Genomic DNA, 15,590 nt, shown 5'->3' with positions numbered 1-15,590 from the left:
ATTTATATATAATGTATAATACTATATGGCAGAATCGTCATGAAAACTGCTAAAGTTGGTCATTAAGACTCTTTGTTAGCAAGTGGCGATTGGTGGGGTCCAAGCACAAAATGCTACTATGAAACCAGCAGAGCACAAATAATGGGCAATGCTTAAGATTGGCTTTATTTATATTTATTTATAGATAATACAAAAATGATTAGGCCTGTTCTTTGTGGGCAATATATATTTGCGATAAACCATATTATTGTCATTTTAAGACCATTTACAGTAAATGCCACGGATCTAATTTTAATAATATAATAGCATAACAAAGCAATTACAAATACAATTATACACAAATATATTAATTCATAGTTTGGGAAATGAATTTTAATAGGTTTTTCTTCATCTACTGCAGAATTGAACACTGTGTGAATGGAGTCACAGTTATTGAAGCACTGATTGGTCATTAAAGCATGACTACCTAAAAATACTGTTTACTGTTAAGTGAACAAACATACAAATAGACTTAAAACACAACAAAACATATCACTATTGTCAAATATTATTAAAGTAACATGCATTTATTATAGATAAGTTAATATTTTTCTACCTGTTTCCTCTCAGGCTCCATAAAAGAGACTATGCTGTTTTTTGTCTTGTGCAGGAACTATTTTTACATCACGATTGCCAGGGTTCAGCAGTGTGTAGGGCACACACACACACACACACACACACACACACACACACTCTCCAGTCTTTTTAAAAGTGCTGGCACTCTGAGACGCTCCCGGATCTTATCTCCGGGCCTACAGGGCTTTCAGCAGTCTGTCACTCGCTCGGTGGTCCATTCAGCTCGTTGGGCACCGCGGGAGTTTCAGAACCGCTCCTCAGATTGACGCTGGGTTAGATTTAGGACAGCTGAAAACCAGAACATCTCGCTGTGTCTGGTTTTAATGAGTCTGGAGAAAAGCTTAGAGACTGGCTGGGTGGGGAAACTGATAGTTTGGCCTGGCTGACTCCTCGCCCTGATTTATGGTGATGTGAGGTTGGGGGCGGGCGATAGGGCAGCATTATTTGATTGCGATACTTGAAGACTTGAAGTTCCACAGTACCTGTATCAGTACCTGTATCAGGGCCTGCAGCAGCTCCATTATCCTCTTATTTAGACTGTTCACCGTGTGTGTGTGGGGGGTGTGGGGGGGGAAGCTGCAGTAAGTATTTAAACCTGAGCTGCAGTCAAATATAATATAGTTGGATGGTAGTATAGTAGGATGTACAGTTCTGAACTGGCCCATGAAACCCCATTCTGTGACGGTTCACTATTTTCCACGAGCCATAAGTCGCTGGTTTTGCTGACGTGAGCGAGTGGAATGACCTTAATGGGCGGGGTTTATTTCCAGCAGCCAGTGACCGACTAGTCCCCACCCACCCGTAAAAACAGGGTCAAAACTAAACTGAACGTGCAACTGAGAAAAAAACAACTGAAAGTGAAAAAAAAGAGAGATTTATTATGAAGGTAAAACACAAAAAGGAAAAAAAAAAATTATGGATTATACTTTTGGTTCTCAACTTTTTTTTTATGTAATAATTTTTATTTTGGAAATGTTTAACAATACAAATTACAAAATATTCACAATTAAATATTTTTTTTAAATTTATGATCGAAAACCCCTTTCCCATTATTATACTCCACCCACCCAGTTACCTCCCTCAATCCTACATGAAGTATATTATTATATATTATATTTTAGTATTATTTCAATAATAATATTAATAAGAATAAAGTAAGTACAATAAAATAAATGAATAACAAACAAATAAAAAAATGGGAAAGAAAAAAAGGAAAGGGGGGGTTATTCAAGGTCTATTCAAATATCTTAAAATGGGTGCCCACATAGTTAAAAATGTTTTCCTAGAGCCCCTAAGGGAATATTTTATTTTTTCTGAATAAAACTGAATAAATTGCATCAATCTCTGAGTCACACAGAAGCTTTTGGAGGTTTTTTTGGAGGATTCCTAGTGTAATAAAATTCTCCTACGAGCAAGATGGCTTGTAAAGGCAATGATTGTTCTAGTTCTCAGAACTTTTGACCCTATTTTGACGCCATAAACATCAAATAACAAATCAAGACTCGAAGCTCTTGAGATGGGCAGTATGCAGCATGTGGACGAGCATTGTTCTGTTGGAATAGAGCACCAGAATGTGTTTTAATAAAACGTTGGATTGTGAAAGTTTCTATAATATAAGTTTCTAAAACCTTCTGGATGTGCGATGTTTGTTTGTCATTTCCATCAACGTCAGTGAAGATGACCCACTGTCATTCTGCTTTTGTTTAATTTAAATATTAATTTCTTAAGGTTTCTTTTTTATAGTATATATATTTTTATATATCTCCATTTCTCTAAAGCATATGGAGATATGAGTTTTTATGTGTATTTTTAGTCATACAGCCCAGCTCTAGGCACAATAATAGTAGTTATTGTAGGGAGGTCATAGTTCAAGCATCTCTTGACTTGGCTAACAGTGTCTCTCTTTGTTTTTCACGCTGCTGTTTGAAGGATGTCTAGTTAAAAGTTATTCTACTCGTGTGTGTGTGTGTGTGTGTGTCATCCTTCAGAGCGTCTTTTGTGAGAGCGGTGTTTAGCGTCGGGTTGTGTTTGCAGCTGCGCGTGGGCTGAAGTCATTGTCCACAAAGCAGAAAGCCATTAATAATGAATGCAATCAGGAAATGGGCAGTTGGTCTTAATAGATGCTTAATCTTGGTAAAAAATGGCTGGGGGGCTGCGGGAGAGAAGCCTGTGTCATGGCGGGCTCCGGGCACTGTGTCATTAATGCTGCGACAAGCAACTGTATATTTTCCAGCCTTTGCACTTTGGAGTCCGTCCAGACACTAATGGTATTGGGCTGTGTGTGGCACTCTGAAGCCACCCCCACCACGCCATTGATTAATGGGGGCACCTCGCTGTTTCCAGCTCGACTGCCGAGTGCCGGCTGTAGGGGCGTGTGACGGGATAGTGGTGGTGGTGGTGGATGGGTAAAGGAGAACTTCGGTGTAAAATGGACTTTTGCTGTAGTAAAACATGATAAAAACTTCTTATCTTTGATGAATAGCACACCTTCGTTCTCCCACAGCGTTCAGAGATCCAGAAATTTTAACAGTTTGTCCAATAAACACCCTTCAGACTGGGTGATACGGGGCATAATTTACCCTGATAAATCACTTTTTACACCGTTATCCAGCTCAAAGTAGCTCCACACCTCCTTACTAGAATCCAGAGAGTCCTGATATTTAAAACAAGGCATTAATAACTTAAAAAAAGTGCAGAAGCAGCTTATTAAAAACCTTTGTTTACATGCCATAACGCTAGCTTTAGCTCTGTGCGCCGCCATCTTTTAACTGATAATAACATAGACATACATATATATACATAGAGACTGCATAATGTAGCAGCCAGCGCCAGGAGGCAGGCTATAAGGAGCCTATGTTTATATATAAATGTCTGTGTTATTATCAGTACAGTAATGGTGGCGCTCGGAGCTGAAGCTAGTAGCATTATAGGATGTAAACAGAGGTTTTCAATAAGCTTCTTCTGCACTTTTTAAGTTATTAATGCCTCGTTTTAAATGGCAGAGCTCTCCGGATTCTAGTAAGGAACTGTGGAGCTACTTTAAGCTGGATAACGGTGGAAAAAGCGATTTATCTGTGCAAATTATGCCCCATGTTACCCAGTCTTAAGGGTGTTTGGACTAACTGTTAAAATTAGTTTTTTTTTAAGACTCTGTTCTGATACATCAGCTCACATGGCTCACATCAGCCATGTGCTGATCCACATCACCCTAGGAGTGATAAGGGAAAGAGAGAGCGCCATCTACTGTACCCACCCAGAGAGAGCAAGGCCAGTTGTGCTCTCTCAGGGCTCTGGCGGCTGATGGCAAGCTGCATGATCGGGATTCAAACCAGCGATCTCCTGATCACAGTGTACCGGTAATAAATTCAGTTTGAATGGTGGTTGTTGTGTTTGCTGGTTTGTTGGTGATGGTAAATTGAGTAAAGCTGTTGATGAGGGTCTTCATTTGCATAAAGAATCACATTCTTCACCAGCAGGCGAGCAGACCGAGGGAAAACATGGCTACTGTATTATGATTCAGGACACAGTTTACACCCCCCGTCCCCGACCGTCTCACTTCCCGTCTCACTGTGAGGAACTGTGGCGGCATTGTGGCCTGCTGACTCCAGCTTCCTGGTTCTTCAGAAGGTTCTGCGGTTATTAGCGCTTCCTCTTACAGTGTACAGAACCCGTTTACACCACTCTGCTCATCAACTCTATCTTTCGAGGTGCAGGCGCTGATTTGCACGCTGTTTCTGGATGATATTTGCATAAGCAAAGCTGATCTGGTGCAGGTGGAGGATTGCAGAACATGTGTAACCTTTCCTCACGACGATACTGATACCTCATGAGTGAAGATGAGCAGATAAGCTGCTGTGCTAAATGCTGTGCATTATATATATCACATTATAGCATGCTATATAGCATAATAGTATGGTATATAAAATAATATCACAGTATATAGAATAATAGAATGGTGCATATGGAATGACAACATGATATATAGCATTATAGCACAATATATAGCATTATAGCATAATGTAGCGTCATAGAATGGTAACTAGCCTAATATACAGTATAGCATTACATCATGATATACAGCTCTAGAAAAATGAAGACAGCACTTCAGTTTCTGAATCAGTTTCTCTGATTTGGCTATTTATAGGTTTATGTTTGAGTAAAATGAACATTGTTGTTTTATTCTATAAACTACAGACAACATTTCTCCCAAATTACAAATAAAGATATTGTCATTTAGAGCATTTATTTGCAATTAGTTCAGAAATCAATATTTGGTGGAATAACCCTGGTGTTTTTTAATCACAGTTTTTTTTCATGCATCTTGGCATCATGTTCTCCTCCACCAGTCTTACACACTGCTTTTGGATAACTTTATGCTGCTTTACTCCTGGTGCAAAAATTCAAGCAGTTCAGTTTGGTGGTTTGATGGTTTGTGATCATCCATCTTCCTCTTGATTATATTCTAGAGGTTTTCAATTTGGCAAAATCAAAGAAATTTATCATTTTTAAGTGCTCTCTTATTTTGTTTTTTCCGGAGCTGTATATTACTATTATAATATTATAATATTATTATCGCATGATATATAGCATAACAGCATTGTATAATGTAATAGAATTTTCTACAGTATTACAGCATTAAATATAGCATGAAAGAACAGTATATAGCATAAAAGCGTGAGCGTCTTCTGCGTGGTATTTCTTCATGCAGGTCAGGAACTGAAGTGAAGATCCTGCAGTTGAGCTTCTGCACAGATAAAGGATCTGGTTCGCTGACGCTGCTCAAGGTCCAGGTCTAAAACAGTGAAATAACGGCAGGTTTATTCAGCACTGACGTTACGCAAGCTTTCACGCTTCTGTACCAGAGTGCACGATCTTCAGAGATACTGAATACAGGGTTACTGTGGATCCTTAACCCTTTAGCTTCTGCTCAGACGTCTGGTACAGCAGGTTTGAGTTGCTGTATCCTGTTAAAGAAGGTGCTGAAATAAACCCAGCCTGATTGTGCCATCTCTCATCAGCACATCGTATGTTAGTTTAATAAATATTAACTAGACGGCGCTGTGTCTGTCAGTAGCATGCTTTTCGATCTAATCCGCAAATCCATTTTTTGCTCCTTAATACAAATAAAAAAGTGTGAAATTTACACATGACATTGTTGTATCTAACCAAAAGAATTGATTTGACTACTATCTTTTATGAACAGTGTGCATTATTAAAATTGTGACATGCTGAAGCACTCACTTCTGCTAAACTTTCTGTATTTTCTCATATCGCAATATATATACAGCTCTGAAAAAAAGAGATCACCTAAAAATGATGAGTTTCTTTGATTTTACCAAATTGAAAACCTCTGGAATATAATCAAGAGGAAGATGGATGATCACAAGCCATCAAACCACCAAACTGAACTGCTTGAATTTTTACACCAGGAGTAAAGCAGCATAAAGTTATCCAAAAGCAGTGTGTAAGACTGGTGGAGGAGATTATGATACCAAGATGCATGAAAAACTGTGATTAAAAAACAGGATTATTCCATCAAATATTGATTTCTGAACTCTTAAAACTTTATGAATATGAACTTGTCATTTCTCATTTTCTGTAAATAAATGCTCTAAATGAGAATATTTTTATTTGTAATTTGGGAGAAATGTTGTCTGTAGTTTATAGAATAAAACAACAATGTTCATTTTACTCAAACATAAACCTATAAATAGCACAATCAGAGAAACTGATTCAGAAACTGAAGTGATCTCTTCATTTTTTCCAGATCTGTATATTAGAATATTATAGAAGACCAATTTGTAATTTTGGCAGTGTGCCAAGTCCTGCTGGAAAATGAAAGCTGTCAATGAGGATCTTCATTTGCATAAAAAATCCCACTCTTCACCAGCAGGCGAACAGACCGTGAGAAAACACGAATACTGTATTATCATTCAGGACACAGTTTACACCCCCCGTCCCCACCCGTCTCACTGCCCGTCTCACTGTGAGGAACTGTGGCGGCATTGTGGCCTGCTGACTCCAGCTTCCTCTCTGAACAGGTTCTTCAGAAGGTTCTGCGGTTATTAGCGCTTCCTCTTACAGTGTACAGAACCCGTTTACACCACTCTGCTCATCAACTCTATCTTTCGAGGTGCAGGCGCTGATTTGCATGCTGTTTCTAGACAATATTTGCATAAGCTGAATGCAGTGTGCAAAGTCCTGTTGGAAAATGAAATCCACACTCTATATAAAAGTTGTTCTCAGCAGAGGAAAGCTGTAAGATATGAAGTGCTGTAAGATTTTGTGGGAAAACAAAACTTCACTGACTTTAGACTTGATAATAAAACACAGTGGATCAACACCAGCAGATGACAGACATGACTCTCTTTATCCAAACCATCACTGATCATCAGTAAATTTTACATTTAATTTTTTTTTTTTGAAGAGTAGAGATGTAGTATTTTTTGTCCTAATATTGAGTTGGTATCTGTATCAGTACTCTGTATCTGCAAATAATTAAAAATCTGACATTGGTGTCAGGATCATTATTGGAAAAGAGCAAACAAAAAAAGGAATCGATTAATTCCTAATCGTTAATCATCTCTAATCACACATTCTTTCTGTCAGGTATCATGCTGTGGTGTAACGTTAGTTAACAAAAGGCCAAAGTCTGTTTCTCCTGTTTCTCTCTGTTTCAGACACTGGTTAGAATGTCTAATCGCTGATCTACTGTAGGTATCAGACTCCAGTCAGTCCTTGATTCACACTGAGGTCCTATTAATGAGTCATCAATGAGGAAATCACCTCTCTGAATGCTTCCACTGTGAGACTGGAGGACTGAGCGATCTGCTGATGCTCGTGTTGGCAGCGCCCGCCTGTGCCCAGGCCTGATCTGTGCCAGCTCTCGTACGTCTGTCTCAATCTGATCTCAATCTGCTGCATCCTGACACCTCACGACTCACACTCCCAGCATCGGGCTGGATTAACCCGAGCCGTAGCGGAACCCGGATCCTCAGCGGGAGCTCGTTCTATCCCTCCGCCGCCCGACTGAGGCTGTTTAATAGCTGTGAGCGGCGAGTCCCGGCGAGGTGAGCGGCTGGCGATTATCTGAGCTCAGAACGCCCTTCGGGGTGAGTGATTTATTACTGTAATTTAAAGAAGCCGATGAGTAGCAAGGCGCTCTGCTATCAGCTGAGCCGGCTCTATAAATACCCCGCTCTCGCTCGTCATCCGCCCCTCGCTCCAGACGCCGGTTTGGGCTCCTCCTGTTGCTCGTTTATTCATGCTGGCTGCAGATATTGCAGACTGATTTCCCTCCAGTTTAGCTGCAGCGCTGATGGAGCGAGGAAATCGCAGCTGCTCTGATAGAAATCTCGCTCTGTGTTTTTTAAACGGGTCTGGTGGAGCTTCAGAAAAGGAGTTTTTGTGTTTTTGATCCAAAATAAAAGCTAGAGATGCTGTGATTTTCAGATAAGTTGCGATGTTTGCTTGTGTTCAGTCTTGTAGTACTCGAATCTGGTCTCGAGACCAACAGGACAAGCAAACCAAGCAATAGCCTGGGGCCCCCAGACAATGACGGTTATGAATTGAATGCAACGACAAACTGTGCGAGAGGCCTTTTTAAATTTAAATAAGTACAACACAACCAGACTGGAACATGTTCAGCAGTATTCATGCATGCCTGCTGTGCACTGTCTTTAACACTAAAACAGATAAAGCTACTGATTAACTGACATTAGTTTCACTTTCAAATCATGGATTTGAAACAACACACCAAAACCTCAACCTATCCTTTATATTTGAATAGAATTATTATTTAATTAACTTTACACATCGTTACTCATGTTAAGTTTTAGTATTTAACTGAACTATAGGGTTTTATACCATTGCTATGCTGTTTGAACTATACTTGATCCAACTTTATTTATTATGAAGTTACCATAGTGGTGTACACTAATATATAATACACATAATGATATTTGATTAAATTAAATTATAAAATTAAATATGTCTATAGCTCTGGAAAAAATAAGAGTTCACTCAAATAATCAGGTGTAAAGCAGCATAAAGTTATCCAAAAGCAGTGTGTAAGACTGGTGGAGAAGAACATGATGCCAAGATGCATATATGTATATATGTATAGATACATTTTCCTCCAAATATGTGGTGAATTTGTGTGAATACAGTTCTCAGATAATCATTATGAGATTATATGAGGACACCAAAAAGCACTTTAAGGTGTTTCTGTAATCTCTCCCACTATATCTAAAGTTATGGCTATATTTCCCCCTGATTCGGGTCATGCCCTGCTTTGCGCTACTGGTGGGCACCTGGCTGTGGTGGCACCCCTGTGGTTCTGCAGGCGGCTGGTTATGAAGCTCTGTTTAATTTGAACCGGTTCCTGCAGTCGATCTGAAGGGTTACGCTTCACCCCAAACCTGCAGATCACAGAAGCTGAGGGAGACATGTGGCCTTACACCATCAACCTTCTCACCACAAGGCCCTCCCTCACGCTGCCGAGTGTGTGTGTGTGTGTGTGTATGAGTGCGTGTGTGTGTATAGGAGTGTGGTGGTTTCTCACAGTGCGTAGATCAGTTACGGTTCTCGACTCATTTCCTGTTTATCTCAGAACAGTAGCAGTAGAGTAGAGTTTCAGTAGAGTTTATACACACTGGATTTATACGCACTGTGTTCATTAAGGTACTAAGTACTAGGGTTGTGCCATATCGTATCATACACAATATAGCGTAATACAATAATTCTATGATTTAATAAAAATTGTCTGTGTTTCAAAACACCATAGAAAACTGTGTACTGTAGAATTGTCTTTAAATATTGTGATATAATTTTTTTTTTCACCCAGTCCCATCAGTACCTGACTATGTACACCAAAGGTGGTGGCTTTTATACTGTTTATATCAATATCGGAATGATATAACGATATATATCAAGAAGTATATCACAATATACATTTTTGCCATATCGTCCAGCCTAGTGATGCGCTCGGAGGAAAGCGCAATGACTCGGTTCTGATACATCAGCTCACAGACGCAGCCTTGTGCTGATCCACATCACCCTGGGAGCAAGGCCAACTGTGCTCTCTCAGGGCTCTGGCAGCTGATGGCAAGCTGCATAACCGGGATTTGAACCAGCAATCTCCCGATCTTAGTGGCAGCGCTTTAGTGGCCTGCTATACCACTTGGTAAGCTTTAAGGGTTTTTTTGTTTTTGTTCTGCACTAAATATTCTGTAAGTTATTATTTTATTATATTTTTTGGTACGTTGCGTTAATTTTAGGTAACAAAAGTATACACGTTAAATAGTTAAAATAATTGTTTCTACTAAATATTTAAAGCTGTTGCAGTAGTATAAATTCTTATTTTGTCATATCGCCAAAAATACTGTAGTCTCAGATATACCCTGAAATACTGTGATGCTATTTTAGAAACTTATTGCCCACCCCTAATTTGTTCAGCCTATTTTTATACCTGTGTAAAATTATTTAGTAACTAATATATAATTCCACTTATTTACAGAACTGCAATACTGTTCTTGTCAGATAAAATGAAGTAAATAAATAAATAAATAGATGAATGTGACGTCCCATGGTGTCATGTTGTAATCCTTAGAATCAATAAATTGCTCTGGCTGTATCCCCTGTAACAATCCCCCCACACACAACCCCCCGAGGGTCCGGGTGTACAAATTTGCAGATCTAATCCATAAATTGATCTCACAATCATTTAAGTGAATTGATCGTTGCGGGGGACTGTGTGTATGGATGTTCCTGGTGTTGCAACACACATATATGCATATCAGGATACAAGGATTAAAAATCTAAATATTTAGATTAAATATATTCTAGGGATTGCACAGAATATTTGGCAACCGAGAAAATTTGGCAGCTAAAAATATTCGCCTGAAAATGGCAGAAAAAAGCTGAACTTGGGTGTTCAGAGTAAGTAACAAGAGTAAATAATGTATACATATGAACTATTCTTTAATAATCAGTATTATGTTTTGGAGAATTAATATACTATTATTGCAAATCACAATATTGTAATGCTTTGATATATCGATATATTATAACACCACTAATGGTGAGTAGACAGATGTGGAGTGATGCTGCGATGAGTTTTGAGCAGCTGCTTGTGTGGTGAGATTTGTGTATAATGGAAATGTAGCTTTAGAGAAATGCAAATGAGATCTGTCTCTGATTCTCAGGCTGTTTAGTTACAGAAGGTGAACTGTGTGGTGATTTCCTGTTTGATAGATCATCCATACAGGGGTTTCCGATCCGAACTCTCTGTAGATTAAATTGATATCAAACCTGTATCCGTTTAGCAAAACTGAGAAGTGCAGTAAACAGTTTGACGAGTAAAGTATTATAACAGATAAAAATGTTTTAAATATAACATATTTATGCTCTGGAAATATTGACCTATTCAGGCTTTAAAGGGTTAATATGATTAGTAATAGAAACGGATGTAATGTGTAGAAATGACTCGGGCTGAATTTTTGAATAAGTGACCTTTTGTGGACCTTTTATTTGTACAGCTCTCTCTGTACTGCTGTTCAGTTCATCAGCATGCCATGTTCACACACACGTTTAACACACACACACGAGAAATAATATCACAATATTTCAGGGTTTTTTTGGGGATATTCTTGGTGATATCACAAAACACTGAATTCAAGAATATACTAATGCATTCAATTTTATGTAGCATAAATATAAGTTTTATACATTTAGTAAAAAGACTAAAATCTATTAAAAAACTTACTGTAACTTACAAAAACCCTTATTTTGAAAAATAAAACAGAGTAAAAAATAAATAACAAAATATATGACAAAATCTAAATAATGTTATCACAAAATTAAACTACAGACAATATAAACTACAAACAATTCAAAGCAAATACAATAAAACTAAAGGTTTTTTTTTAGCAATATTTTTGCATATGACACTATATGGCACACCTGTAACACACACACACACATATATATATATATATGTATATATATATATATATATACATATATATATACATGCTTATATAAATGTGCACACAAGCCTAACAGGCATATACACCCATACAGACACACATGTATACACACACACCTAACACACATATATGCAAATATATAGACACTCACATAACATGTATTTACACACACACACACACACTCACCCATACACAAACGCAAACGTGCACACACACACACACACACACACACACAAATATATATATACCCACACATACAGACACTCACATAACATGTATATACCCGTCTGCACGCATGCACACACCCATACACACACTGATAAGCGTTCACACACCCATAAACACACCTATCACGCATATACCCATACCTACACACACACTAATGTGTGTATACAAACACACACACACACATACACAGTCTGTTGTGTTTGACTGAACCGTGTGTTGGATGGTCTGCAGGTGTTAGGCTGGTGCTGAACTGCAACTTGTGCAGCTGTCAGAGCGAGATAGAGAGAGAGAGTGAGTGATGGAGGAAATGCAAACAGAGAGAGAGAGAGAGAGAGAGAGAGAGAGAGAAAGAGAGAGAGAGAGAGAGAGAGAGAGAGCACACGCTATTCCACGGATTATCTAATGGGCCGTCCTTCAGCTGCCTGCATCACGCCCTGCCCGGCCAATACCAGCACAGCCTCTTGCATTTCCATGGTAACAGCGGTTTATAGCCCCCAGAAGAGGTGGGCACTGAGGAAACGTCGGGCACAGAGGAAAACGGGTGCAGAACGGAGAGCTGGGTTATTTTCTCCTCCTTCTTCTTCTTCTTCTTCTTCTTCTTCTTCTCTCCATCGCTGGATGATTGAACTGGACGTGGTGGAGGATATATCTGTGTGAGAGGGGTGTTTGTGAGACGGTCTGGAGTGCCAGTGCCAGTGCCATGCTGCCAGGCTGCTGCTGCTGTTTGGGAATGAGGGGCGGTGTGCCCGCTCGCTCTCGGCTGTATGGATTGATTGGGCAGATGAGCTGCCATGCTCCATCAGACAGGTAAATACGAAGACTGGTGGCTGATTTGTGCTGGAATTTGTGTTTTTTTCTTAGATATATTATTTATTTCTTGGATTGTTTGCAGTTCTGACAGCTGGCGAAAAGTGAGTATAGCTTGGCATAGCTTGAGTAATGATGTGGGTATTCAGATATTGCTGATATGGCTCTTTTTTATTGATTTTCTTTTAAATTCCTTTTGAAATTAAACCAATAATGATGTTTCACATTCTAAATAAAGGCGCCTGCATATCTGCTGCCAGTCGAGCCCCCAAAAAAAGAAAAAACAGCGTCCATTACGTAATTTTTAATGCTTAAACGTCACCTCACCTTTTTCCCTTACAGCTGATGACAGCTGAACACAACCGGACCCGCCCCCTAAAGGGTTTCAAAGGGTTTTATGGTGGGGGTAGTTTTAGGCATATTTTAAATTTTAGCACTCAAATTGACACAAGAATGACTAAAGATAACAGTGGCTGTATATAAACATGGATGCCGTGGTTCTGTTGCCTTCCATTCTGTAGAAATAAAGCTGAAATTGTCCACCATGTTTGTCTGTTTGTCCAAATTTGCCACCAGATTTTGTGCACTAAAGACTAGAGGCAAAGCTAGACACGCCCACTTCTCCAAGAGCAAGTCTGCCAAGAGTCTCGGTCCACCTTCATTGAGTTTGCAGTGCAGTGGCTTTCTCTGTTGAATACCCAGATTGTGCTTTAAATTTAATGTTTCAACCAAATAAGTGTAAAAATATGTGGACACTGTGCTTCTGTTTCGTTCTTTTCCACAGAAATTGAGCCAAATTTGTCTGAAAAGTTGTCGAATTTGCAACCAGAGTCTGTGCTCTAGAGAGTGCACCCCTGGCTAGACATGCCCCCTTCACTCAGAACAACGATGCAAGTGTCTCAGACTGCCTTCGTTGAGTTTATAACTCGCTAAACGCGACATTTTTCTTTTAAGTGTAATGTACCAACAGTAAAGAGCAGTTAGTGTTTTTATTTATTACAAACCATTTACATTTACATCAAGTTACACTACCGAAGCTCAGCTCTGTTTAGTCTGTTTATTTTAATATGAACTGGTTTAATCACAGAGCTGCTGAAATAAAACATTAAATAACATGTTTAATTTTTTTTTTATTTGGTCCAGCGCTGAGCAAAAAGCCATGTACCGATACATGTACGAGTACACATACTTATAGACAAACATTATAGACACCATTGGACACTAACATCAAAGTTACTGAAAAAAAACTTAAAAGAAAAGTAATGCATTATAATAAGGTTTAAAAACTGATTTCTGTGGGAAAATAAAAATGTAATATTAGCACAGAGAGTACTAACTTTATTGGAATTATTCGGGAGTTTAGAGGTTAAAGGAAAGAGATTAAAAATGGGCGGGGCTGTTTTGTCACTGAAACATATATGAGGATGGGCGGAGCTTGCAACAATTCATTCTTGCAACAAGCCAGCGCTGGAGGCGCTAGACCTGTGGTGGCCTCACTTTTGAGAGACGTTATGCTGTCCATGCTTATATATAGTCAATATAGTCATTGGATGTTATGATATTAATTATGGAAAGCACAGGCCTTGGAAGGATACATCAGCTGCGTCCTTGATATTGCTGTGAACATTAGCTGCGTGTCTCAGCTGTATATGAAGGGTCCTTTACTTTAAAAATGGCCTTCTATTGGGTAGCACACGTGAATTACAACCTGAAATGACAACTACTCTGTGTGCAGTTATGTGACTCCGCCCCTTTCAGTCTACAACATTGAAACTACATGTAGAAGTGCATAAAAACCATGAGTTAAACTAAAGAAAATGCATCAACCATTTAAAATACTATTAAAATAATAGTTTATTAATCGTAAGTTGTATTTTTCTGTAATTCTAATCATCTCAGGGACTAAACTAATCTAAACTAATCAATTGTACTATAATAAACACATTTTTAGACCTGTTTTATCCCCTGTTTAACTGCTGGAACATGCTGTACCCTTTCAGTACCTCCTGTTGGATATGCTTGCCATGAGTTGCTCTGGTCTGAGTTTGCATTATTGACGAGGCATGCTTTTACTCAAACACTTATTTATTATGATCATCTATCATCTGACGCTTTATGATAATGATTATAGCCTACTGTTAGCTGTGATTGGCCGTTCTCTATTCCCTCTGTACTCACCTGTTGGGCTGTAATTCTCCCTGAGATCCTGAAGAGCTGCTCAGTGTATTCTTCTCAGGATCTCTGTGGATGATGTTCTGAGACCCAGTAGATTAGAAGTGGAGGTTGTTATTATTATACGGACAGATCATAGCCTTTACCCTGTAGATGATCTGATGTTCACTCTTTCAGTACTGTGTTTGGAAATGGCTGCATAAGTGCTGTAACACTTTTTTCACTGATCTTTGACGAAAACTTTTATTTAAATGATGTAAATCAAGGATCGACAATTAAGTTTGGCTGTGGGTCAGATATTTTCCATGTTCCATTACTTTCCATTACTTTTCCACAAAGAAAAAATCTGTTTGGGAAAGTGTAATGAAGTGTAATGGGATGGAGTGCTGCTACAGACTAGTAGCTCTCCAGCCCAGAGGGTTGTTGAATCCAATTGCAGAACAGTTGATCTCAAAGCAGGTAAACCCAAGAAGAAAGAAAAGATTGAAAAATAAAAAAATGAACACACCGCTCCTCACGCGGGATCGAACTTGTCATCTGAGTCGTGACACACCAATACACTACCGCTGCCCGGCTAGTGAATTGACACACGACCGGGAAAAAACGATAAGGAGATAGGGAGCCCAAGAAATGGCGTAAAAACACGAACGAGTGGAAACTAAAGTCACGCCAAGCGCAACAGAGAGAGAGACAGGGGAGGAATGTAAACAAAATCTCACAAGAGAAACTAGTGAGTTTATTACAGTTCAAACAACCTCACAGGCCAGATGTTTCATGCTT

General features: G+C 39.0%; 1 protein-coding gene across 6 annotated transcripts in view; it reads left to right on the top strand.

Moving 5' to 3' along the window:
* The window catches only part of LOC103035112 (membrane-associated phosphatidylinositol transfer protein 2), a 72,415-nt gene that overhangs the window by 8,909 nt on the left and 47,916 nt on the right, over window positions 1-15,590 (top strand). Inside the window, exon 1 of one of the 6 annotated variants that reach the window (XM_049468539.1) lies at window positions 12,323-12,638. The exons of the other annotated variants lie outside the window; for them this stretch is intronic. The gene's annotated coding sequence lies outside the window, so the exon portion shown is untranslated. Of the gene's footprint in view, window positions 1-12,322; window positions 12,639-15,590 lie in introns of those variants that run through there. 6 annotated transcript variants of the gene reach the window in all.

The sequence above is a fragment of the Astyanax mexicanus genome, chromosome 20 (genome assembly GCF_023375975.1).
Source record: "Astyanax mexicanus isolate ESR-SI-001 chromosome 20, AstMex3_surface, whole genome shotgun sequence".
NCBI classification, from domain to species: domain Eukaryota; kingdom Metazoa; phylum Chordata; class Actinopteri; order Characiformes; family Acestrorhamphidae; genus Astyanax; species Astyanax mexicanus.
Note: the sequence above shows the minus strand (reverse complement) of the source record. Positions and strands in the feature narration are given on the sequence as shown.